Source organism: Lissotriton vulgaris, chromosome 8, assembly GCF_964263255.1.
Source record: "Lissotriton vulgaris chromosome 8, aLisVul1.2, whole genome shotgun sequence".
Lineage (NCBI taxonomy): Eukaryota > Metazoa > Chordata > Amphibia > Caudata > Salamandridae > Lissotriton > Lissotriton vulgaris.
In genome coordinates this window covers 1,117,604,375-1,117,628,800 of record NC_141696.1, presented here as the reverse complement: position 1 = coordinate 1,117,628,800, position 24,426 = coordinate 1,117,604,375, and the positions used below count along the sequence as shown (strand labels likewise).

The following is a 24,426-nucleotide window of genomic DNA, read 5'->3' as shown; positions in this document are numbered from 1 at the left end:
ATGTGTTCTACAGTCTTTAGCCTATTTGTTTTATATATTTAGCGCTTGTTCTCTCTAATGTTTCCGTGTCGGGTCTCCTCCGTGGCGTGACGACTTGCAGGTAAGCGATGGTGTGTTTTTTAATTTACATTTTTATGTCGCTGTAATTTCTTTTATGTGTTCAGCCTATTCTGTTTTTATTGTAATGTATTTATTTTTTGGGCCTGTTCTCTTTAATGTTTCCGGGTTGGGTCGCCTTCGTGGCGTGACGACTTGCAGGTAAGCGATGGTGTGTGTTGTAATTAATAAATGGCTGTCTCTTTTTAATGACTGTGAGTTTTTGTAACTTTGTAAAACTTTTTTTAGAATTAATTTATCTCACTTTCGTTGCAGGTATTTTTCGGCGTCGCGGCGTGGTCCCGGGATCTGGGCGTGGTCGCGGTTTCCGGTCGCCATTTTGCGCTCGGTGTCTGGCTTCGTGGTACGATGGATTTCAGGTACGCGATTTAAATTTGTATGTAATTGTAATTTGTTTTATGTGTTCTACTTTTTATAACTTTGCAACGTGTTTTAGAAATTAATTTATCTTCATTTCGTTGCAGGGATTTTTCGGCGTCCGGCGTGGTCCCGGTTTTGGGCGTGGTCGCGGTTTCCGGTCGCCATTTTGCGCTCGGTGTCTGGCTTCGTGGTACGATGGATTTCAGGTACGCGTTTAATTTGTATATAATTGTAATTTGTTTTATGTGTTCTACAGTCTTTAGCCTATTTGTTTTATATATTTAGCGCTTGTTCTCTCTAATGTTTCCGTGTCGGGTCTCCTCCGTGGCGTGACGACTTGCAGGTAAGCGATGGTGTGTTTTTTAATTTACATTTTTATGTCGCTGTAATTTCTTTTATGTGTTCAGCCTATTCAGTTTTTATTGTAATGTATTTATTTTTTGGGCCTGTTCTCTTTAATGTTTCCGGGTTGGGTCGCCTTCGTGGCGTGACGACTTGCAGGTAAGCGATGGTGTGTGTTGTAATTAATAAATGGCTGTCTCTTTTTAATGACTGTGAGTTTTTGTAACTTTGTAAAACTTTTTTTAGAATTAATTTATCTCACTTTCGTTGCAGGTATTTTTCGGCGTCCGGCGTGGTCCCGGTTTTGGGCGTGGTCCCGGTTTCCGGTCGCCATTTTGCGCTCGGTGTCTGGCTTCGTGGTACGATGGATTTCAGGTACGCGATTTAAATTTGTATATAATTGTAATTTGTTTTATGTGTTCTACAGTCTTTAGCCTATTTGTTTTATATATTTAGCGCTTGTTCTCTCTAATGTTTCCGTGTCGGGTCTCCTCCGTGGCGTGACGACTTGCAGGTAAGCGATGGTGTGTTTTTTACTTTACATTTTTATGTCATTGTACTTTATTTTATATGTATTCAGTCTATTTTGTTTATATTGTTATGTATTTATTTTTGGGGCCTGTTCTCTCTAGTGTTTTTGTGTCGGGTCTCATTCGTGGCGTGACGACTTGCAGGTAAGCGATGGTGTGTTTTGGAATTAATAACTGACTGTCTATTTTTAATGACTGTGAGTTTTTGTAACTTTGAAAAGTGTTTTTTATAATTAATTTTTCTAACTTTCTTTGCAGGTATTTTTCTGCGTCGCGGCGTGGTCACGGTTTCCGGTCGCCATTTTGTCTGGATTCTTGGCTCGCTCGGTGTCTGTCTCCGTGGTACGATGGATTTCAGGTATGCGATTGGCATTTGTATGTCATTGTAATTTATTTTATATGTGTTCAGTGTATTTTGTTTATATTGTAATGTATTTTTTTTGGGGCCTGTTCTCTCTAGTGTTTTTGTGTCGGGTCTCCTCCGTTGCGTGACGACTTGCAGGTAAGCGATTGTGTGTTTTGTAATAGTGTTTTTGTGTCGGGTACGCAATTTACATTTTCATCTAATACTTATTTTGTTTACAAGTGTTTTTCTTATTGGTCTTATATATTTTGGGCCTGTTCTCTCTCATGTTTCCGTGTCGGGTTTCCTCCATGGCGTGACGACTTGCACGTAAGCGATGGTGTGTTGTGTAATTTACTTTTTTATGTCATTGTAATTTCTTTTATGTGTTCATCCTGTTTTGTTTATATTGTAATGTATTTCTTTTTTGGGACTGTTCTCTTTTGTGTTTTTGTGTAGGGGCTCATTCGTGGCATGACGACATGCAGGTAAGCCATGTTGTGTTTTGTAACAAATGACTGTCCCTTTTCAATGCCCGGGAGTTTTTTTAACATGGAAAAGGTATTTTTGAGTTTATGTATCTTCCTTTTTTGCAGGAATTGAAAGGCGGCGGCGTGGGAACGATTTCCGGTCGCCATCTTGTCATGGGATCTTTGGCTGTCTGTCTCAGTCTCCTTGGTCCAAGGGATTTCAGGTACGCGATTTAAATTGTAATGTAATTAGTATTTCTTTTACAGGTGTTCAGCCTTTTTGGTTTATATTCTTTTAATGTTTCTTTTTTGGGCTGTTCTCTCTAGTGTTTCCGTGTAGCCTGCCGTGACGTGTCGGGTTTCCTTCCCCGTGGACGAACAACTTTAAGGTAAGCGCTGTGGTCATGTCTTAGTGCGACTCGGTGTAGATAATGTAATTTGTATTTTCTTACAGGTGTTGTAGATTTAACGTAACAGGTGTTCGGCCTATTTGGTTTATGTTCTTCTGATGTTTCTTTTTTGGCCTGTTCTCTCTAGTGTTTCCGTGTCGGGTCTCATCCGTGGCGTGACGACTTGCAGGTAAGCGATGTGTTTTGTAACTAAACAATTACTGTCACTTTCGAATACCCGGAGTGTTTTGTTACGTTTCAAAAGTAATTTCTAACTTCATTTCTTTCCCTTTATTTGCAGGAATATGTCGGCGGCGTGGTGTCGTAATTCTATTATGCTTACTTTAATAGTTATTTTATATCGTGTGCTTTCTGTGTAGGGAATTATTGCAAAGAGCTATCGTGTTTTTCTACTTTAACAAAATGATATTCACCAGCACTTCTTTTTGTATTTGCAGGCAGCCTGGCGCCAACTCGTCTACCACTAAGCTTTGATATTCAAGATCGGCAAAAGTCGCACATAGCCACTAAGTACTCTAACGAGTCACAGCATCCACGACCTTTTCATTCGGCCAGACAGCCTCCTATCGGCAATTTACATATGTCGAGACAGCAACATCCTAAACAACATCTCACCTACATGTTCTTAACAACAAACTTTGCAAGTCTTTTGTTATTTAATGAACTAACTGCGTTTTTTTTTGTCTTCCACAGTATGTAAAGGACTACAGCCACGGAAAGAAACATTTCTTCGAGCGAGCTCAGAAGGTATACTTCGTGACAGTGGACTGGAGCCTCTCGATTTCTCGACCGATCTCAGGAGGTATACTTCGAGACAGCGGACTGGAGCCTTTCGACATAAACTGTAAGTTCCTTCCTGTCTGTGAAAGTAATTTGTCCTTTTGAGCTGCGGTATTACGACCACAATTTTCAGTTTTACACGCGCAAACAAAGCAGTAATAATATGAATCACTTTAGAATAAAATTTTGTTGCCTATACGTTTGTCCAATTTCACCATGTTTTTGTTTAATGCGTTTGAGTTCTTTTTGGTACATTGCCAATAGGTACATTTACGATATAAATGTTGTCGCATGTCTCCTTTATTCATGAACTTTTCAAATTCAAACAAATGCTTACATTGTAAGGACCTCTGTTTATTCAAATTCGCCATTATGTACATTTTGGATGCCTTGTTTGTGCGATGCCACATTTTATTTCATATGCCGAAATCGTGGGGCTGACTTAGCTGACCACAAGCATGTATTTCTCGCAACACTAGATTTAGTCAAAGCATGAAGGCCTGTTACATTTACTGAGAGCATAAAGAACAGTTAGGATAAGGTGAGACCGACGACTTTCAGTGCAAAGTTATACATCGGCAAACTGTGCATGTAGGAGGAAAATGTAGGTAAATTTACGATATAAATGTTTGCGCATGTCTACTTTATTGATGGCCTTTGAAAATTCGAACACATGCTTACTTTGTAAGGCCTTGCTGTTTAATGCAATTCGTCATTATGTACATTTGGGATGCCTTGTTTGTGCGATGCCAGATTTTATTTCATATGCTCAAATCGTAGGGCTGAGAGTTAGATGGGCACAAGCATGTGTTTGTCGCAACACTCGATTTAGTCACAGCATGAAGGCCCGTTACATTTACTGAGAGCATAAAGAACAGTTAGGATAAGGTGAGACACGACGACTTTCAGGGCTAACTTATACATCGGCAAACTGCATTTAGGAGGAAAATGTTTGCGCATGTAAGTTTAGCCCTTTCTGTGGAAGTAATGTGTCCCCTTTTTGAGTTCATATGCTCAAATCGTAGGGCTGAGAGTTAGATTAGCACAAGCATGTGTTTGTCGCAACACTAGATTTAGTCAGAGCATGAAGGCCCGTTACATTTACTGAGAGCATAAAGAACAGTTAGGATAAGGTGAGACACGACGACTTTCAGTGCAAAGTTATACATCGGCAAACTGCATTTAGGAGGAAAATGTTTGCGCATGTAAGTTTCGCCCTTTCTGTGAAAGTCATTTGTCCCAGATTTTATACTGAGAGCATAAAGAACAGTTAGGATAAGGTGAGACCGACGAGTTTCAGTGCAAAGTTATACATCGGAAAACTGCATTTAGGAGAAAAATGTAGGTAGATTTACGATTTAAATGTTTGCGCATGTCTACTTTATTGATGGCCTTTGAAAATTCGAACACATGCTTACTTTGTAAGGCCTTGCTCTTTAATGCAATTCGTCATTATGTACATTTTGGGTGCCTTGTTTGTGCGATGCCAGATTTTATTTCATATGCTCAAATCGTAGGGCTGAGAGTTAGATGGACACAAGCATGTGTTTGTCGCAACACTCGATTTAGTCATTGCATGAAGGCCCGTTACATTTACTGAGAGCATAAAGAACAGTTAGGATAAGGTGAGACACGACGACTTTCAGGGCTAACTTATACATCGGCAAACTGCATTTAGGAAGAAAATGTTTGCGCATGTAAGTTTAGCCCTTTCTGTGAAAGTAATCTGTTCTTTTGAGCAGCGGTATTACGAGCACATTTTTCAGTTTTTATACGCGCAAACAAATCAGTAATAATACGTATCATTTTAGATTTACATTGTCTTGCATATACATTTGCCCAATTTGCCCATGTTTTTGTTTAATGCCTTTGAGTTCTTTTTCATACATCGCCAATAGGTACATTTACGATATAAATGTTTGCAAACTGTGCATTTAGGATGAAAATGTTTGCGCATGTAAGTATGCCTTTCTGTGAAACTAATTTGCAGTAAGAATACGTATCACTTTACAATTCAATTGTGTTGTATATACATTTGGCCAATTTCACCATGTTTTTTGTTAATCCATTTCTGTGATTTAGGTAAGACTAATCTTTCACACACACATATATATATATATATATATATATATATATATATATATATATATATATATATATATATATATATATGTTCAGTTACAACTTTAGTTCACAAACTGCTTTGCACGATGCGAGAAATTAAATAAAACACTGACAACATTCCTTCTTTTATTTTCACTACGTGCATGCGCGGATTTCTATATTTTTAAAGGCACATACAAACCAGTAACGTGACGCAAATAATTGCCATACTATTACATTAGAACGCATTAATCGCTAATACGCAAAGCTTTAGCTAAGATTCAATTTGCACAGTTTGCATGAGAAAATCACTGCTTTTTTTGCCTGCACTCATAATATTTTGCTAATGCTATTTTTGTTTTGTAGGGTAAAAAAGTACACGTTTGTTGCAACTGACCCATCGACTACACAATTTGAAATTCGTTATATAAACACGGTATGTTAATACTTTATTTATTTTACTTAATACATTTCTTTTTTTAATAATTGCTGTTTGTACTGAGCATTCTTTGCTGTATACTTATACACAAAATTTCGCTCATAAAGCACATCTTATGCTTTTGTACAAGAGCGCCACTGGTAAAGTTGTAGTCAACAGAGAAGGAAAACTTATAACAAACACTTTTTTTAAAGGTCCTTGTAGGGAATGCTTTGACTCATTTACCACACGCAATATACATAGATCTCTTTATTTCCTGCCTTCCCTTTCAATTTCTTTCTTGCCTTTCCTTATGTCTCTCTTCTGCATTTACTCTGCATCTCCTTCACAATTTTACATTCAATGTCCTTTCTTTCACTCTCGCATTATTCTTCTCTCCTTTTCTCCGACTTTCTCTTTCTTTTGCTCTCCTTCTCTTTCCTGCATCCTCACTCTTCTGCCCTCACCCTATATATTCATTCCCACCTTCTTTACAGGTCCCGGCAGCAAATGCTTACATACTAAGCTAGCACATGCAACATACATACATTTCACTCTCTTGACTTCCATTTCAATTTTGCATTTTTGCCTTTATCTCTTTTGCATTTACTCTGCATCTCCTTTCACATTTTGCCATCAGTCTTTCTCTTTTATTTACTCCTGCTCTATTCTTCCCTCACTATTACACCTACTTTCTTTCTTCTTCTCTTCTCCCTCTTTTTTTCATGCCCTCTCTTATACCTTCTCTCTCCTGTTTTAATCTTCTTTCCTTCTATCATGCACACTTTCTTTTACTCCATCTCTATTCAGCTCTCACTTTTACCCATCCTTTTCTTCTCTCTCCTGCTCTCTATTTTTTGCGTCCTCCCCCTTCTGCTTGCTATCTCCCGACTTATCTATTATGCTTATCTCTTTTACCTTCTCTTTTCCTATTCCTTCTATCTTTATTTCACTCACTCTCTTGATATCTTAACCTTTTGCCCCTCTCTTCTTCCAGACACTTTCCACCACTCCTTCTTTCTCTCCTTATATCTCGCTCTTTTGTATTCCTTCTTTATTTCTCTCGATTTTGCACATTCTTCCCTCACTATTACACCTACTTTCTTTCTTATTCTCTTCTCTCACTTTTTTTCATGCCCTCTCTTATACCTTCTCTCTCCTGTTTTAATCTTCTTTCCTTCTATCATGCACACTTTCTTTTACTCCCTCTCTATTCAGCTCTCACTTTTACCCATCCTTTTCTTCTCTCTCCTGCTCTCTATTTTTTGCGTCCTCCCCCTTCTGCTTGCTATCTGCCGACTTATCTATTATGCTTATCTCTTTTACCTTCTCTTTTCCTATTCCTTCTATCTTTATTTCTCTCACTCTCTTGATATCTTAACCTTTTGCCCCTCTCTTCTTTCAGACACTTTCCACCACTGCTTCTTTCTCTCCTCCTTATATCTCGCTCTTTTGTATTCCTTCTTTATTTCTCTCAATTTTGCACACTCTACCCATCTTACTTTCACACTCTTGTGCTTTTCTTCTTTATATACCCTTTTTCACATTCTTTTGTCAAAAAGAAGTTCCTCCCGTTCTCTCTTGCACTCTCTATTCCTTTTTTCAATTACCAGCTGCTCTCTCCTTCCTTCTTGCTCCCTCTCTATTATGCTTCACTCTTTATCTATCATACTTCGATTTCCTGCACTCTCTTACTTCTTTATTTTTGTCTTTATCTTTGTCGTCTTTTCACTTCTTTGCGTTCTCTCCATATCAAGCTTCTTTTTAACTTGCACTGTTCATCATCCTTATCCTTTTTTATTTTCACTCCTTTTCTTTTTGCCTATCCTCCCCTCTTTCTATCCATCTCTCTCTTCTTCCTGACCTCTATCTCTTTCCACCTTGCTACTTTATAGTCTTTACTACTATACTAGTTACTCTATAATACATAGTGCTTCTAATTCTCTATTTACAACTTCTAATATACTTCACACAAATGTCCTCACTCTTTTCAAACTTTTGCTAACAGTATATTTTACTTTTACAGGACAAAAAATTTGCCATTTGGTGCAACTGCCCCATCGAGGACACATCTTTCAAATTCGTTCATTCAACACGGTACGTTCATACTTAAAACTTATTTTACTTTAGGCATTTTTGGGTAGTACTTCCTGTCTGTACTGGGCATTCTTTGCTAGATAGTTATACACAAAAGTTTGCCTCATAAACAACATTTAATTTATTTTGGAGATGAAAGCAGCACTGGTGAGGTCGTAATCAGGAGAGAGGTCAAAGGTAAAGGAAAACTTATAACTAAGACTTTGTTCTTTCTGTCTGTACTGGGCATTCTTTGCTGGATATACACAAAAGTTTGCCTCATAAACAACATTTGATTTACTTTGAAGATGAGCAAATGATTAGATACTGAGACAGCACATGCAACATATATACATATCCTTCTCTTGCCTTCCCTTTCAATTTTGCATTCTTGCCTTTCCTCTCTCTTGCATTTACTCTGCATCTCCTTCATGATTTTGCCAGCAGTCTTTCTATTTTATTTACTCCTGCTCTATTCTTTCCTCACTTTCTCCTACTTTCCTTCTTTTTTTTCCTCTCCCTCTTTTGCATCCTTTCTCTTCTACACTCTCTCCTGTATTCCCCTCTTTTCTTTCTTTCTATCATGCACTTTCTTTTACTCACTCTATTCTGCTCTCACTTTTACTCCTCCTTACCTTCCTCTGATGCTCTTTCTAGCTTGCGTCTCAGCTTGCTCTCTCTACTTATGCTTGCTCTCTCCCTACTTATCTATTATGCTTATCTCTCCTTCCCTCTCTTTTCCTATTCCTTCTATCTTTATCTCTCTCCCTTTTGCTCTCTTACCTTTTGCCCCTCTTCTTCTTGCATACCCTTTCCATCTCTCTCCTTTCTTTCTCTACTTCCTAAATGTAGCTGTCTCTTGAATTCATTCTTTATCTCTCTATTTCCTGCGTCCTTTCTCCTTTCTGCTTCCTCTCCCTTTTCTATCATGCTTATCTCTTTTGCCATCTCTTTTCCTATTCCTATCTTTATCTCTCTCCCGCATGCTCTTACCTTTTGCCCCTCTCTTCTTCTTGCATACTCTTTTTATCTCTCTCCTTTCTTTCTCTCCTCCTTATGTTGCTATCTTGTATTCCTTCTTTATTTCTCTTTATTTTGCCCACTCCATCTTACATTCACAATCTTGTGTTTTTTTTCATCTATACTCACCTTCTTTCTTCCATCACAATCTGTTCCCTCCTGCTCTCTTTATTGCTCTCCTATATATATCTCTCCTTTCTGCTCTCTCCTTCTCCCTACTACCCCCTATTTCAACTGGTCTCTCTTTCCTTCTTGCTCCCACTTAATTATGCTTCTCTTTTTATCTCCCTCCTTTCTGCTCTTTTCTCTTTGTCATCAATCTCCCTCTTGCACCCTCTTCCAACTGCTCCATTCTTACTTATTTCTTGCTCATGCCCTCCTTCCCACCCTCTCTTTACCTCATGCATTTTCTCTCTCCTTTGCTCTCCCTTTTGCCCTCTCTTTTACTTTCACTTTCTATCTCCTTCCCTATGTTGTTCTCCATTTCCATCTTGCACTCCTTCTCTTTCTTGTCCTCTGACTCCATTCTGCACTCTCTTCTCTCTCCTTTTTGCTCTTTTTTCTCTCTCCTGCACCCTATTCCATCTCCTCTCTCTCCTTCCTTCTTCCTCCCTCTCTATCATGATTATTTTTGTATCTCCCTTCTGCTATTTTCCCTTTGCCATCACTCTCCCTCTTGCCCCCTCTTCCAACTGCTCCCTTCTTAATTCTTTCTTGCTCATGCACACCCTCCCTTTAACTCCTGCTTTCTCTCTTCCTTGCTCTTCCTTTTGCACTCTGTGACTTTCACTTTCTATCTCCTTCCCTATCTTGTTCTGGCTTTCCATCTTGCACTCCTTCTATTTTTTGCCCTATGCCTCCATTCTGCAGTCTTTTCCCCTTTCTACGTTCTCTCTCATGATCTACATCATCTTGCGTCCTCTTTACTTCCTTATCGATCATACTTCTAGCTCCTGCACCCTCTTCCTCTTTCTCTATCTTCTTTTTACCTCCTCTCTGCGTACTCCGTTCTTTTTTTGCACTCTCTCTTCTTTTTTTAAATTACTTCTTTATTCTTTCTTCTCTATATATCTCTCCTTTCTGCTCTCTTCCTTCTTCTTCCTGCCCCCTATTCCATCTGCTCTCTCCTTTCTTCTTGCTCCTTTTCTATCATGCTTCTCTGTCCTGCACTCTCCTTCTTTTCTAATACTCTCCGTGTTCCTCTTCCTCCCTATCTTTCATTCTTCTCTCTATCTCTTTTATGCTTTCTTTTCTCTCTACCATACCTCTCTCCTGCACCCTCTTCCATCTGCTCTCTCTCCCTCCCTCCTTGCTCATGCCCTACTTCTTACTCTTCCTTTACCTTCTGCCTTTCTTCTTACTCCTGCGTATTATCTCCTTCCTGCCTTCACTCTCCATCTCTGTCCTTAAAAGATACCATCTCTTACCTGCAAGAAATCCCTTGTACCATGGAGACGGAGACAGACAGCGAGCCAAGGATACAGACCGGAAATTGTTACCCCCACCGTGCTGTCGCAAAATACCTGCAGAGAACAAAAAAAAATACGTGATTAAACATTTCGGATGGGGCATTCAAAAAATACAGTCATTTATATTACAAAAGACATCATCGCTTACCTGCAATTTGTTCCGCCACAGACAAAGAAACCTGATACGTCATCAAAGGCAGGTCCCGGCAATGCCGGGCTAGAATCGGGGGCGTTCCCGGCGTCGTTTTGTCGGCAAAAGCCAAAGAATCTTGAACGCCCCTGAGTCTGCTTTAAATTGACGGACAGGCCCCTCGTCCAATGGCTAGGCTCAATTTATGGAGCCAGACAATGAATGACGAGGGCCGACCCAAACTCACACTACAGTTCTCATTAGGGTTTGGCCTGCGCAAAAAAGCTGCTCCCTTTGCGCCCTGCTTCCTTTCTCCTTTCTGCTTGCTCTCTCCATCCTTTTCTATCATGCTTATCTCTCCTGCCCTCTCTTCCTATTCCTTCGATCTTTATCTCTCTCCCTGTTGCTCTCTTACCTTTTGACCCTCTCTTCTTCTTGCATACCCTTTCCATCTCTCTCCTTTCTTTCTCTGCTCCTTATGTCGCTATCTAGTATTCCTTCTTTATTTCTCTTTATTTTGCCCACTCCATCTTATATTCACACTCTTGTGCTTTTCTTCATCTACCCTCTCACCTTCTTTCTTCCATCCCTCTCTTTACATCATGCTTTTTCTCTCTCTCCCTTGCTCTCCCTTTTGCCCTCTCTCTTACTTTAACTTTCTATCTCCTTCCCCATATTGTGCTACATTTCCATCTTGCACTCCTTCTCTTTCTTGCCCTCTGACTCCATTCTGCACTCTCTTCTCTTTTCTCTCTCCTTTTTGCTCTCTTTCTTCTTACTCTTAACCCCTATTCCATCTGCTCTCTCTCCTTCCTTCTTCCTCCCTCTCTATCATCATTCTTTTTTTATCTCCCTTCTGCTATTTTCCCTTTGCCATCACTCTCCCTCTTGCCCCCTCTTCCAACTGCTCCCTTCTTAATTCTTTCTTGCTCATGCACACCCTCCCTTTAACTCCTGCTTTCTCTCTTTCTTGCTCTTCCTTTTGCACTCTGTGACTTTCACTCTCTATATACTTCCCTATGTTGTTCTGCCTTTCCATCTTGCACTCCTTATATTTTTGGACCTCTGCCTCCATTCTGCAGTCTTTTCCCCCTTTTACGTTCTCTCTCATGATCTCCATTTATCTTGCATCCTCTCTACTTTCTTATCTATCATACTTCTATCTCCGGCACTCTCTTCCTCTTTCTTACTTATCTTTCTCTAACTTCTTTTCACCTCCTCTCTGCATACTCCGTTCTTTCTTGGCACTCTCTCTTCCTTTTTTTAATTACTTCTTTATTCATTCTTCTCTATATATCTCTCCTTTATGCTCTCTTCCTTCTTCCTGCCCCCTATTACATCTGCTCTCTCCTTTCTTCTAGCTCCTTTTCTATCTATCATGCTTCTCTGTCCTGCACTCTCCTTTTTCTTTTCTTTTTCTCTTTCTAATACTCTCAGTGATCCTCTTCCTCCCTATCTATCATTCTTCTCTCTATCTCCTTTATGCTTTCTTTTCTCTCTACCATCCCTCTCTCCTGCACCCTCTTCCATCTGCTCTCTCTCCCTCCCTCTTGCTCATGCCCTACTTCTTACTCTTACTTAACATTCTGTCTTTCTTCTTACTCCTGCGTTTTATCTCCTTCCTGCCTTCACTCTCCATCTCTGTCCTCATCATGTATTCTCTTTCTATTTTGCACTCTTTGGCTCACTGTCTCAGTCTCCATGGTGCAAGGACCCCCATAGAGAGAGATGTAGATGGAGGGCAGTAAGAAGAGAGCAGTTGGAAGAGGGGGCAAGAGGAAGAGTGATGGCTAAGGGAAAAAAAAGCAAAAAGGAGAGGGAGATAAAGAATAAGGATAGATAAGGCAAGAGAGAGAGTATGCAGAGAGTGAGCAATAGAAAAAACAGATAAAAAAGAGAAAGTTAAAAGGATAAAAGAGGGAGCAAGTGCAAGAGAAAAATAGTACATAGGGAGGAAGAGAAAAAAAAGACAAAAAGAAACGTAAGGGTAGAATGAAGTCAAAAAATCCTTTTCAAACTTAAAAAAAAACCGGTCATTCAAAAGAGACAGTCATTTATTTGTTACAAAACACATCGCTTACCTGAAAGTTGTTACGCCAAGGAGGAGACCCAACACGGAAACACTAGAGAGAACAGCCCAAAAAAAAACCATATTATAAGAATATAAACAAAATAGTTAAACACCTGTAAGAGAAATACTAATTACATTACAATTTAAAACGCATACCTGAAATCCCTTGTGCCATGGAGACAGCAAGCCATGGATCCCAAGACAAAATGCCGACCGGAAATAGTTACTATCTTGCACTCTTTGTTTCCTATCTTCTATCACAATTGTACACTTACTTTTCGTCTTCCCTCTCTCTTCCTCCCTCTCTTCCTCCCTATCTACTATTCTTCTCTCTTGCACATTCTCCCTGTTTTGCCTTTAACTTTCTCTCTTTTCTATCTTTTATCTGTTTTTTCCTCTTGCTCACTCTCTGCATCCACTCTTTCTCTCCTTCCTTATCTATCATTATTCTCTTTATCTCCCTCTCCGCTTTTTCCCCCTTTGCTATCACTCTTCCTCTTGTTTCCCCTTTGCTATCACTCTTCCTCTTGCCCACTCTTCCAACTGCTCTCTTCTTTACTGCCCTCCATCTACATCTATCTCTATGGGGGTCCTACTATGGACACTGACAGCGAGCCAAAGATCTCAAGACAAAATGGCAACAAGAAATACTTGACCAACCCTGCTGTCAAATACTGCAACAAAAGAAAAATAAATTTAGTCACATTCGGCGCATTCAAAGTGACAGTATTATCAGCTTTACAAAACACAACATTGCTTACCTGAAAGTCTTTACACCACTGAGCTGGCCCTCTTGCTCCTGCACTTTCTTCCATCCATTCCTCCTTCTTGCTCATGCCCTACATCCTACCCTCCCTTTTTCTCTCTCTCTCATGTTCTCTCTCCTTCCTGCCTTCACTCTCTATCTACGTCTCCATCTTGTCTTCACTTTCTATCTTGCACTTTTTTTACTTGCTATCTTCTCACTCCATTCTGCACTTACTTCTCTTCTTGCTTTCTAGCTCTCTTGATCTCTTATGTGTCTCCTCTCTTCATCAACACTTTCTAGCTACTTTGTGTGCTTTACACACATTTTTCCACTTCACTTTACTAAGTTAGTGTGAGCATCCCTATAAGGCTATATAGATGATGTTAACTATAGTGTTTATTTAGGAACACTATGCAACAACTATAGAACACCCTGGACAAACGCAATGACTTATATTTACAACTAATTGTGTGAAAGTTTTATATGTTTGTCTGTTATTTCTTTTACAGGTGCACAAACACTCCGCAATTAGGAGTATTTTTGGAATGAGCAATTGCTCTTCCCCCTTTTTTTTATGCACTAAATCATTTTTTTGATATTTTCACTTTCACGCCCCCAGGTCAGGGTGGGCGATTAGAGAGTCCATACCGCCGGGGTATAATTCTGTCATTATAAATGCCTAAGTAAATGTAAACAACTGTAAAACATGAAACATGTTGACTGACTAATTAGTATTTTAAATTAACAAATCCATTACCTTGGGCATTAAATTCAGACACATAACTCTTTCATTTGTGTACTAAGCATCAAGAATTATAGATTTTTACTTACACATTAGGCAGTTTTAATTATAAAACTCACAACATGCCTTTTTCACAAAACCTGCTCCGCAGTCTTCTGGCGTCGTAGCACACCAAAGAGGCATTCGGCCTCTTTGGTGGGGCCCAATGATGAAGCATGACACTGACTAGGTCGGTGTGTGAGGGCTTTCTTTTCCACCTAAAGTGAGTGTGCAATTCCCCAGTTGCATCACTCAGTCTCTGTGGCAAATTCAGATGTATTTAACGTCTCTTCTATTGTTTATTTAGATTTAACAAGGGATTAAGTGTTCCTTAATCTCACTACCTCTCCTATTCCGTTGTACTTGCTTAAAATTACAAACAATGCATCTAATACACTCTTTACAACTTCTCATAAAAATCACTTCATGTAATTTACATTTCTATTTTTTTGTAGCTTACATTCTACACCTCTATATCCTCTCTTCCTTATCAGACTTCTCTCTTTTCCTTATCTTTCTCTTCATCTTTCCACTACTCTCAATATTGCCTAACAACCCCTCTTTATTAAAATCTCTTCTTCCTGCCCTCCATCTCTCTCTATCTTGCTCACTTTATCCTCCTTACTACTATACATTACTAGTTACTCTATACTACATACACTTCTAATACTCGATTTACGACTACTAATATGCTTCACTCAGTCCACACACATACTACACATACAACTTGTACACATAGTCTTGAGTATCGAGCTGCTTTTATTATATTAATATGTCAACTCAATATTAATGCTTGTTTCATTCTTCCTTAGATTGCCAATTGATTGAATAACATCAGACGTTCATAATTGTTTGACACAACATCAGTGAAAACATCATCACGGTAAAAGTATCTATTTTGCTTCTGTATTGACTTGTAAGTATAGAAATAGCAAGGGAAAAAGCAAGACACATATCAACACACACCCATATATATATATATATATATATATATATATATATATATATATATATACTTAGAATTCGAAAAGATAGTATAAAAGATTTCCATAGGTAACATTAATCTTAAGAAAAAAAAATAGTTAACAAAAAAGTAAAAGTAATTGCTTTTTATTTTGCTACCAGCTCCAACTATAAAACAAGTCCAAAACAACAATAGAGTGAATTTAGAGAAAATAAAACTAGACAAAATCAGATATATAATTAGTTATAAAAAAATTATATATATATTTATATACTTAACATTGAAAATTATTTCTTTTATAAAGACAATTGCTAATTGTTTGGAAATATATACAATTAGAAGTATGTTTTTTAAATAAGCTATCAACCTGTAACTTGGAATATATTTAACAGTAAAATAACTATATATATATATACATATAAATATATCCAAATATATATATATCCAAATATATATATATATATATATATATATATATATATGCTAATAGTATAACTTATAGCTAGTACATCACTAAAATTGTAAACAAAATACATCTAAATCTGCTACCTAAAATACAAAGCAAAAAAATAGTGTTCAATTAATTGCCTTGCATTATAGTTAACTACAAAAGAAAATATAAATTAGCAATAGATATATAGATATATATATATATATATATATATATATATATATAGAGAGATTAAATAAGAGAACGAAAATAGACTCGCGTATAACAAAAAAATCTAGCAATACTGTAGCGATATCAAATTATTTCATAAATTAGATTAGCTAAGATGCAAATACTAGCAGCAGATTATCATCAAGGTCATGACAAATTTACATGCAATTCTAGAGGTTATCAATGCTTGCCAAATAGTACTTTTGCAATTATACACAACTATTACAAAGATGCACATACATGGACTAAAGAAGACTTGCATTACATTATGAAATTAGGTGATGCTTTATATATAGATATGCATTTACTTAATAGCGAACAACTTAGGCATCCAGATGAGTTACCAAATTTTATTGAACACAATACTACTATCTATTCTCTTAAACTTAAAGAACCTTATTATGGAGACATATTACAACAATGTGACCCTTCGTTTCCAAATCTCAACAAAATATTAAAACCTGCACTTGATTCCAACTCCGGTGTTATACTTTGCATGGAAATTTATGTTATTTCCATTTTTAAGAAAAATGATTCGTACTTTGTATTTGACTCACATAGTCGTGATAAGACTGGAATGCCTCATCCAAATGGAACATGTATTACTATACAGTTCACATTTGAAAAACTTCTAGAGTACATCACTAATCTGGCACACTATCTTAAGAAACCAAACCTGAATTGTGTGCCGTATGAATTAACTCCAATACAAATAAGTACGATTACAAAAGAATCACTTCAAAAAGCAATGGTGCGTCATGAAAAAAATAAGAATGCAGTAGCACCGAAAAATTTTTATGTGTATTCTACTAAAGGTAGTGAAAATTTTTTCACACAAGCATTTGAAATGCGTATAGAAAATGCCAAAAAAATCATTCAGAGATGTCAATCTAAAAAAAATACTTTTTGGAATAAGGAACAGCCATTAGCATTTTTAGATAATACTCCTAGTACTAGTACGTATTCCTGTGCAATTCTCACTACAACAGGGCCTAATAATCAATCTAAAAAGAACAGCAAGCAGATCAGCACAACACAATATACTAATACACCAGAAGAGACTACTCCTACTGACACATATGCAAGTATACTTAAGAAAACACTTAAGAGCAACACAGAAAGACAACATATTAATAGCACACACATAAATGTACAACAAACAATACCAGCAAGTAATTTAAATACCAACACATATTCTACTAATGTAATTAAGAACACACACATAAATGTACAACAAACAATAAACACAAGTAATGTACATACAAACACATATTCAAGTGATTACTATAATACATATAAACTTATTACTGGAAGTAATGACAGTTTAGTTCATGATAATATACACAATAGCACATTGCAGAACAAGGAAAGTAGCACAAATAATACCAATATAGATTCACATATTTTAACACAAACACCACAAGAAATTCCCTTTTTACATAACACACATCCACAGGAAAAAGATACACATAGTGATAAAACTATTCACTATACACATTGTCTTCAAAATAGTATATTTGCTATTCTAAAGAACTACTGTAAACCAGCATATATTTGGGATAGTGTAGACTTGCACTGTATTATGAATCTTGGAGATGCTTTGTACACTGAAATGCACTCTGTCGATGAACAAGATTGTATGCAACCTCTAAAGTTACCAAATTACATAGTTAGCAATGACATAATCTATTCTACAAAGCTCAAAAAATGCTTTAGCGAAGAACTAACAAAATCAGCACAAACTTTACATAGTAAATTTATATCTGCACTAACTTCTACAATTAATTCACAAACTGGTATATTGATCTCTATAGGTAGATATATAATTTCAGTCTTCAAAACTCTACATACATACTCTCTATTTGATTCACATAGCCAAAATGAAAATGCAATACAACATCCTAATGGAACATGTATTGCTATCAACATTGACTCTATTAATCTTATTATAGAATACATCCTAAAGTTAGGCAATAGAGAACAAATGACTAATTCTGAGAGTATTACTTTAGATTTAACTACAGTGAACATAACAACAATTAGCAAAAAAGGATTACACCAAACACAACGGAATCATAAACAAGGAAATGTAAAGTCTAGGAAAAGCATATATGTTCATACGACACATATATCTATAAATGCATTAGGGGAAATTCCTTCGAATAACTTACAAGTAGAAAATACAATAATAAACACACAAAACAGCAATAGTCAGGACAATAGACTGCATGTAACAGAAGACAGTTATTTAGCTTCACACATAGCTCTTAACAATACTGAGATAATAAACACATTAACAGCTAATGTTGAATCACTAATTCAACCAACCAATATAGAAATTCTAGAAATAAACAGTAATAGAAAAAGAAAACGGACACAAAACAAAGAGAATGAACCTAATCATAGACATATAGCAGGTCAAACAACAAATGAGATAATTAGGATATTTCAGGAAGAAATACAATATGGACCCGAGTACACTTGCACTATTTGCAATCAACTATGGCATAAGCAAAGTCTTCAAAATACACACAGTATTAGTAAGAGAGCTAAATTCATAGAATGTAATATTAGCAAATACAGAACAAATGAGATATGCAGAACATGTTACACATATATATCTAAAGACAAAATACCTCCATGTTCAGTATATAATGGGATGACATTTCCTGATATCCCAGCAGTCTTACAGTTGCATAACTTAGAAGAAAGATTAGTATCGCCAAGAATACCTTTTTTACAAATTAGAACATTACCACGTGGATTCCAAAAATCTCTATCAGGTGCAGTAGTAAATGTCCCTGCAGACGTTATGACAACAGTAACTGTTTTACCAAGGCAAATTAATGATAACATGACAATTCCAATAAAATTAAAAAGGAAATTAAGTTATAAATCTTATACCCATTATGAAAATGTTAGACCAAACAAAGTGAAACGTGCAGCTTTATATTTAGCCACTACAAGCACTTTGTTTCAAGAATATGGAATCACTATTAATAAAGATTGGGATTATACAACACAAGATATACATTCTTGTGATGAGACTTCAGATACAAGTAATGCGTCAGATTCCTCAGACAACATTCCAGCAGGAAATTTAGATACTATGTTAGATAATGAAACTATTACTACAGAAACAAATAATATTTTAAGTTTAGCACCTGCAGAATATAACACACCAAGAGGCCTGTATGAAGACAAAGATTCTGAATATTTGGCATTCCCAACTATATTTTGCGGAAAACGAAGGCCGACTAATGAAGAAAGGCATGTCCCAATACATTACAGCACAATCTGTCAATCAGAAGTAAGAAGTAATGATCTAAGAGTAGCAAAGTGTGTTACTAATCTTTTCTTTAAATTAAAAACATTACACATTAAACAATTACAGAGCAAAATATTTATATCTCTTAGGAAATACTTTAATAATGGAAACATTATAACTGCCAAAGACATAAAGAATAAATTAGATACAATTTTGCAGTATAATGAAGGATACAAAATACTTAAAACTATCCGTAGTTCACCACCATATTGGGAGCAATGCAAAAAAGACCTCTTTGCTATGATTAGACAATTAGGATTACCAACATTTTTTTTAACTTTATCTGCTGCAGAAACGAAATGGTATCACTTAATTAACATATTATTACGTACAGAAAAGAGACCAGAATGCACAAAAGAAGAATTTAACAATATGTCATGGGAAACAAAATGCAAATTAATACAGCAGAATCCCATTACATGTGCAAGACATTTTGACTTCCAAGTTCGGAAATTATTTAATTCTGTTTTATTGCATGAAAGTAATCCAATTGGCAAAATTATTGATTACTTTTATAGAGTGGAATTCCAACAACGGGGATCACCACATATACATGCTATAATATGGATAGAAAATGCTCCACTATATGAAACTTCTGATAGAAATGAAGTCACTACTTTCATAAATAAGTATGTTACATGTGCAAAAACAGAAGAACCAGATATAGAGTCTTTACTACCTCTACAAAGACACGGCCATACCAAAAACTGCCGTATCAAACATAAAAGAACATGCAAATATCATTATCCCAGATATCCAATGCCTGAAACTTTTATACTAGAACCAATAGAGCTAGACAAAACAAATAACGAGCTCTTACAGCAAATTGAACTAATACATCTAACTATAAATAGCCAAGAATTTTCAAATTATACTTTTGAACAGTTTTTACATTCAATGAACATAGATCTAAAACAATATACTTTATGTATACAATCTATTATACAAAAAAATACTATTTTCTTGAAAAGGACACCAGCTGAATGCTTTATAAATAACTACAATCCAACTATTTTGAAAGCATGGCAAGCAAACATAGATATACAATACATCTTAGATGCATATGCATGTGCTGTGTATATTGTTTCATACATTAGTAAATCACAGCGAGGAATGAGCAAACTAATTGCCCAAGCTGCTAAAGAAGTACATGCCAATCCAAGTATTAAAGAACAACTTAAGCATATAGGGAACAAATTCTTAAACTGTACAGAAATAAGTGCACAAGAAGCAGCATATCTAATACTACAAATTCCTTTACGGAAAAGTTCAAGATCTTTTGTATTTATCAATACAAGTCCTAATGAAAAGCGTACATACTTATTAAAAGACATCGAAACTATCAATTCTTTACCAGATGAGTCTTGTAAAATACAATATGATAATATTATAGTCAGGTATAGTAAACGCCCTGTAAAATTAGAAACATGTACATTAGCTGACTATGCATCTATGTATAATGAAAAGAAAAAATGTAAAGGAAAAGAAGAAACAGGCCATGACAATTTCCTTATTGAAAATAACTTTCATAGCTCAGATGACGAAGAACTTGAGATAAATTTAGTAGACGAAACAAACTGCATAAAAAGAAAAAAAGCAAGAGTAATTCGCTATTGCAGATTTAACATCAAAAATGACTCAGAAAATTACTATAGAGAATTGCTCATGCTTTTTTACCCATGGCGAAATGAACATAATATAATTAATAACAAGGAAACTTATTATGAACGCTATCTAGAACTTAAAAATGCAGTTGATTCAAACCATAATAAATATAATAAACATAATAAACAACTAACAACTAATAGCAATGAAAATAGTATATTAGATACATTGCTACCACCAATAGATACAGAAGAAGATAACACCATATGCCATGAACAGCAAAATAATGAAAACCCATTGTATGACCTATCATTTGATTTAGGGATTAGAAGTACAAGTAGAGAAGAATCAATAAGCAATAACATAATGCCAAAAGAACAATATGATAGTATAATGCAAAATCTAACAGAAGAACAACTTAACTTTATATATCATCATTTGCATTGGGTTAAAACAAAAGAAACACCATGCTACACATTTTGTACAGGTGGTGCAGGAGTAGGCAAAAGTTTCCTTATAACAGCACTTTACCAAACATTAGTACGTTATTACAATACAAAAGCAGGAGAAAACCCAGATAACATATATGTATTGCTTACAGCTCCAACTGGCAAAGCAGCACATAACATTCAAGGACAAACACTACATAGTACTTTTAAAATACCTATTTCACAAACACTAACTCATAGACAGCTAACTCATGAGAATAGAAGCACACTACAAGGTCAGCTAATGCATCTTAAATTGCTAATAATTGATGAAATATCAATGGTAGGGGCTAATGTATTCAACTTTATACATAATAGATTGCAAGAGATAAAAATGTCTGATCTCCCTTTTGGCGGAATATCTATTTTAGCAATTGGAGACTTTTACCAATTGAAGCCAGTTTTTGACCCATACATATTTGACAACCCAAAACATTCATATAGGCCAGTAAGTACTAATTTATGGCAGACACATTTCAAGTTATTTGAGTTGACTAAAATAATGAGACAACAAAATGACTTGCCATTTGCTCAACTACTAAACAGATTAAGAGAAGGGAAACAAACAAATGAGGATATTATACAGATAAAAACACGAGAAATAGAGCCACCTGAAAACATTAGCAAAACAATCCCTTACATTATGGGAACTAACAATGAAGTCAATAGCATAAATAATGCAGTTTTATTAGAACATATAACCCATTACCCAGTTTACACAGCTACAGCAATAGATACAGTTGCAGCAGACTTAAGTGAAGCAGTAAAAAAAAAAATACTCAAACAGTTGCCCACAGATTCTACTAAAACAATGAGCCTGCCATCAATATTACATATTGCATTGCAATTAAGATATGATTTAACTAACAATATAAATGTCAATGATGGTTTAACAAATGGTGCAACAGGTATAGTAGAATTTGTGGAAACTATCAATAACAACCCAAATGTAATTTGGATTAATTTTGATAAAGAAACAGTAGGCAAATTAACAAGACAAGAAAACAAACACATATATCACAGTAATATTTTGCCTCATTGGACACCCATTCATGCTATTACACGGCATTTCCAATATACACAGAAATTTATAACTATTATACGCAAACAATTCCCATTGAGACAATCATCTGCAAGAACTATACATAGAACACAAGGAGAAACAATTGAGCCCATTTACATTCACTTTAACAACAGTAAAGTACATCATCTACATTATGTAGCTTTAAGCAGAGCTAAATCTTTAGACAACATATACATTAGAAACTTTCAGCAAGACAAAATAGCTGTACATCCAAAAGTGCATGAAGAAATGACACGTTTAAGAACACACATGCTATTACAAATATCAGTACCACAATTAGATAGCTATAGACAACAGTGTAATATAATTGTCCATAACATACGGTCCTTGCAAAGAAATTACACTGCTATGAAATCAGACAAAAATATCATGAACAGTGATATTATATGCCTTACTGAAATCAACACAACTAGAAAAGCAGATAAGAATACGTTCTTAATAGAACAATATCACCTAGTATTATTTGATACATTTCACAACCAGCACACTAAGCATGGTATTGCCATTTACTACAAAAAAAACATGCTTTTATCGCCAATATATCAAACACAACACGAAATTGACTTTTTAATTTTCACTCAGCATCTTAATGATTCAGAATACTTATTTATTATACTGTACAAACCACCACATGTACTTTTGCAGACATTATTACAAGCTTTAAGTAGCATAATTTACTTGTATCCAAATTCAAAATATGTCATCATGGGAGACTTCAATATAGATTTAACACAAATGTCACCAAACAGAACTTTGCTATTAGAATATATGCTGCAGCAATTTCAATGCCAGCAAAAAATACAACAATACACAACAGACTACAATTCTACACTAGATCACATCTATACTAATGACAACATCATGCACTACGGTACATTAGAATCATATTATAGTGATCACAAAGCATTATGGGTGGCAGTTTAAAATGCAACCACTTCATTAACATGCTATTTTATTACAGGTAATAGCAAAAGGGGAAAAATTTATGCTCAGAATGTGTACTAACATTTTCTCTCATTTCAGATGATTTCCATAGAAGACCTCAAAAAAATGAAACATGAAGACAACAAACCTTACCAAAAAACAATCCGAGCCAACGTAATAAAATGTTCGACAAAAACAAACTATACAAATGCTAAACAAGAGCACAAAGTCATGTATCATCTAGCTCTAGCTGATGAAAGTAGTTGCATTAAAGCAACGTGCTACAATGAGCCATTTTACCAGCAAACTAAAGAAGGAAATGCTATTATGATTCGCAATTTCTTAGCCAAAAACAATGTGATTATCATCACGAAACAAACGAAACTATCACGCATGATGCCCTTATCTATACCTCAAGAAATAATACAGGAGGCACAATATATCCTACAACCCCCTGCTCCACCAATATCACCGATAAAAACAGTAAAACCAGCTTCACTACGCTCATTAATGAGCATTTCTGGGACTATTGCTGAGGTAAGCTTATAAAAAAAAAAAATCACCCTTTTACACGCACACTATGTACCAAAAACTCTTGCACACAATACTTACACCTTTGAAAAACTCTCACTCTTTGACAAACTCTCCCTCTTTGACAGACTCTCTCGCTCTTTGACAGACTCTCTCTCTTTGACAGACTCTCTCTTTGACAGACTCTCTCTCTTTGACAGACTCTCTCTTTGACTCTCTTTGACTCCCTCTCTCTCTTTGACAGACTCTATCTCTCTTTAACAGACTCTCTCTCTCTTTGACAGACTCTCTCTCTCTTTGACAGACTCTCTCTCTTTGACTCTCTTTGATTCTCTCTTTGACTCTCTCTTTGACTCTCTCTTTGACTCTCTCTTTCACTCTCTCTTTGACTCTCTCTTTGACTCTCTCTTTGACTCTCTCTTTGACTCTCTCTTTGACTCCCTCTTTGACTCCCTCTTTGACAGACTCTCTCTCTCTTTGACAGACTCTCTCTCTTTGACAGACTCTCTCTCTCTTTGACAGACTCTCTTTTTGAGCAGACTCTCTCTCTTTGACAGACTCTCTCTCTTTGACTCTCTTTGAATCCCTCTCTTTGACAGACTCTCTCTTTGACAGACTTTCTCTCTTTGACAGACTCTCTCTCTCTTTGACAGACTATCTCTCTCTTTGACAG

General features: G+C 36.1%; 1 protein-coding gene and 1 long non-coding RNA gene across 2 annotated transcripts in view; one reads left to right on the top strand and one right to left on the bottom strand.

Annotated features, from left to right (window-relative positions):
- Positions 1-24,426, bottom strand: part of LOC147698347 (ras-related protein Rab-33B-like) — a 51,790-nt gene that overhangs the window by 10,037 nt on the left and 17,327 nt on the right. The window lies entirely within an intron of this gene.
- Positions 3,025-23,687, top strand: LOC147698348 (uncharacterized). Its single transcript, XR_015299332.1, has 5 exons — positions 3,025-3,416; positions 5,822-5,891; positions 7,900-7,970; positions 14,981-15,051; positions 23,322-23,687. It is a non-coding gene; the product is annotated as an uncharacterized LOC147698348 (long non-coding RNA).